We start from the raw sequence: 4,322 nt of genomic DNA, 5'->3' as shown, positions 1-4,322 counted from the left end.
GTTTATTTGAATATCAATATACTCTTATAATGATTTTAGTTGAAATCAACAATATTTTCAATTCAGCAAGCTGAATTCTGACAGCTGTATTTCATCTTCAACAAGTTGAATTCAGTATTCAGAGAGCTGTATTTCATGCTCAGAAAGCTGAATTCAGTATTGATAGAATTGCATTTCATATTCAATAAAGTGTTAAAAGAATTTTAATTCAAATATACTAAATTGTATGTTCAGCAAAATGAATTCCTTGTTCAACAAGTTGCATTTATTATGCAGCTAGCTGATTTCAGTATTGAGTGAGCTGTATATCATATTTCGCAAATTGACTTTCATATTCCACAGGTTGGTTTTATATTCCACAAGAAGAAATCTATAATCCGCAAGCTGAATTCAGCATTCAGAAAGCTGTATTACTTAATCTATTCAGCAAGTTGAATTCCTTATTCAACAAGCTAAATTCTATGATAAGATAGATAAAGTTCTTATTCAGCAATCTGAATTCAGCATTCCGATATTCATTATTGATATTATTCAACAAGCTAAATTCTATAATATGTAAGATAAAGTTCTTATTCATCAAGCTGAATTCAGCATTCAGATAGCTGCATTACATAATCTATTTAGAAATTTGAATTCCTTATTCAGCATATTGAATTCCTTATTCAGCAAGTGGAATTTCTTATTCAAATAGTTTACTTATTCAACAAGCTAAATTCTATAATAAGATAGATGAAGTTCTTATTCAGCAAACTGAATTCCTTATTCAGCTAGTAGAATTCTTTATTCAGCAAGTTGCATTCCTTATTCAACAAGTTGAATTTCGTATACAAGCAAATGTTCTTATATGGCAAATTAAATTCCTTGTTCAACCAGCTGAATTCCATAATAAGCAAGATGAAGTCCTTATTTCGGAAGCTGAAATCAATACTCAGAACGCTGCATTAGGTATTCAGCTGGCTGAATTCCATTCTGAGGAGTCTAAATACCCTATTCAGCAAGCGGATGAATCATTCAGGCAGCTGCACTTTATATTCAGCAGACTTAATTCAATATCAAACTGAATTTTATACTCAACAAGATGGAATTTTATATTCAACAACATGAGTTCTATACTCAGCAATGTGCAGTCCTTATACAGCAGTCTGAATTTAGTATTGATATCGTTGTATTCCATATTCAGCATTTAAGAAACAAAATTCATTGTAAAAAAAGTTGAGTTACGTATTCATCCGTCTGAGTTCCATTCACTGATTTTCTTATTCAGCATAATGTATTTCATATACTGCATTCTATATATTGCAAACTGAGTTTCATGTTCAGGAATCTAAGTTTCATTTTCAACAATTTTTTTATTCATCAATCTGAACCTTGTATTCAACAAGCTGAATTTCATATTCTGCAGCTGTGTTACTCATAAACAGACTGAATTTTACATTCCACAAATATAATATCATATTCAACATGATGAATTTCTTATTCAACATGATGAATTTCTTATTCATCACACTGAATTTTGTATGCACTTTGAATTCTATATTCAACAAGTTGAATTCCTTATTCAGCAGGTTGACTTCCTTATTCAGCAAGTTGAATTCCTTATTCAGCAAGTTGAGTTCCTTATTCAGCAAGTTAAAATTCTTACTCAACTTGTTGAACTCTGAATTCTGTCTAAATTCAGTATTCAGATAGATGCATTCCATATTCAGCAGGATTAGACTCATATTCAGCATCTAACATACCGAATTAATTTTTAAACAAGTCGAATTAAATATTCAGCCTGCTGAATTCCATATTAAATGGGCTGAATTATTTATTCATTGAATTTCTTTTTCAACAAGTTGAATTACATATTCCACGAACTGAATACAATGTTAAGCAATAACAATTTATCATTCAGCAAGTTAAATTCCTTAATTTCATATTCATTATGCTGAGTTTAAGTTTGGCACAATGAATTTCATATTCAATTAGCTGAATTTCATTTTCAGCAATTTTAATTTCATATTCAACAACCAGTATTTCATATTCAGCAAACTTAATTTTATGTAAAGAAAAGTGAATTTCATATCCAACTAGATAAACTTCATACTCAATTTGAACATTGTACTCATTAAGCTGAATTTCATATTAAGTACTCTAAATTTTCAGGGAGCTTAATTCATATTCCTCAAGTTGAATTTATATTCAGCAGGCTGAATTTGTATTCCGCAAGCTGAGTATCATATTTAACAAGCTTAATCATTTATTCAGCTATCTGAATTTTATATTCAGCAATCTGTATTTCATATTCATCAAGCTGAATTTTATATTCAGCAAGCTGAATTTCATATTCAGCAAGCTGAATTTCATATACAACAAGCTGAATTTCATATTCAGCAAGCTGAACTTCATATTCAGGAAGCTTAATTATATTCAGCAAGCAAAGCAAGCGACCTGTATTTCATATTCAGAAAACTGATGTTCATATTTAGCATGCTGAATTTCGAATTCAACAAACTGAATTTCATATTCAGTAAACTGAATTTATATTCAGCAGTCTGAATTTGTATTCAGCAAGCTGAATTTATATTCAAATACTTTCACCAAGCTGAATGTAGTACTCAGTAAGATGAATTTCATTTTCAACAAGTTGAATTTCATATTCAGCATGCTGAACTTCATATTAAACATGCTTAATTTATTATTCATTTATTATATTCAACAATCTGAATTTCATATCTAGCAATCTGAATATCGTATTCAGCAGGATGAATTTTATACTCAGCAGAATGAATTTTATATTCAGCTCACAGACTCTCTTATACAGCAATCCAAATTTCATATTCAGCTCACTATTCACCAATTTGATATTATAAAGCTCAAGCAGTGTTTCCTCCCAAAATGGAATCTCACATTTTAGTTTCGATTATATCAAGAACATAAAAGTTTTGCCTAAAAGCCACTTAGATATTTAATTTTCTGCAAACATTTTTTCTTTTTTGTTTTCCATAATGAATTCTATCCTCTTGTGTGTCTAAAAAATAGTTTTAAGTTGATATGTTTTAATACAAAAAAAGCTTTATGTTTTAAATATATATAATAATTTTAGAATTATTTTTTAGTATATAATTTTAGTTTGTTTTTTTAAATATACAATTTTAGTTATGTACTTCTACTATTATTTTCTATAATTTCTTTTTAAGAGTATTTGGTTCTAAAATATATTCAATGTGCTCAAAATAGTGAAATAAAGAATACTTGTGTAAAGATTGAAGCAATAAACTGAAAACGTAATGAAAATTACTCAAGGAGTCTATTGAATGAGGAATAAGGAAATTAGAAGAATCGATTTGTGACATGAACACATGCCGGGTTAAATTTTTAAGCATACTTTTGTATATTTATCATCATCATTTATCGTCGTAATCTTTCTTCTTTGTATACTCAAACTGATTGAGGTTTGCGACAAACCTCATTTTTGCCATAAATTTCATTGCTGCACACAATTCAACCTCAGATTTTTGAAATTCGCAAAACTAAAGATGTTACACCAATTTCAAACTCACCTTGATTTTTTTGCATTTTTCGGATATTCATTATGCGATGAGCTTGTTTTTTGAATAGAAAACACGGGAGTTGCACTTATCCGAATTTTTTCCATAATCTTCAATACTGTATACTCAACTGTATACTGCAAAAAAATAAAATGTGAAATTTTAAGAATTTTTGTTTATTTTATCATTCCTCTTCGAATTTCGAACTGCGGAATTTTTACGCCCAAAAAAATTTGGTTTTAGCAATGTTTTTCACTTAAAACTTTACAGTATTGCTTCATTCAGCACCTCTACGGAAAGAGTTTTTCCTCGCGAATCCAACGGTGTCTGAAAAATTCTGAAGATTGCAAAACTAATGAAGTTACAGCACTTGCAAACTCACGTTGGTTTTTTTTTTTTTGTATTTTCTCGATTTGAATTATGCGATTTTGAAGGAATACTCTAAAGTTTTTAAGGAAACAGAAAAGAGTATTGCTTCATCCAGCAACATTACGGAAAGAGATTTTCTTCACGAATCCAACGGTGTCCTCAGAATTTTGAAATTCGCAAAACTAAAGATGTTACAACAATTTCAAACTCACCTTGATTTTTTTTTTGCATTTTTCGGATACTAATTATGCGATTTTGAGCTTTTTTTTGAAGAAAAAACATAGGAGTTGCACTAATCCGAATTTTTTGCCATAATCTTCAATACTGTATACTCAACTCGAAAAATTTTTTCGCATCAAAAATTGCAAATTTTCATAAGGGGTTAGCCTTTGCTAATAAAATGCCAAAAAAATAAAATGT

This window comes from Stomoxys calcitrans, chromosome 3, assembly GCF_963082655.1.
Source record: "Stomoxys calcitrans chromosome 3, idStoCalc2.1, whole genome shotgun sequence".
NCBI classification, from domain to species: domain Eukaryota; kingdom Metazoa; phylum Arthropoda; class Insecta; order Diptera; family Muscidae; genus Stomoxys; species Stomoxys calcitrans.
This window is presented reverse-complemented; position numbering follows the sequence as displayed.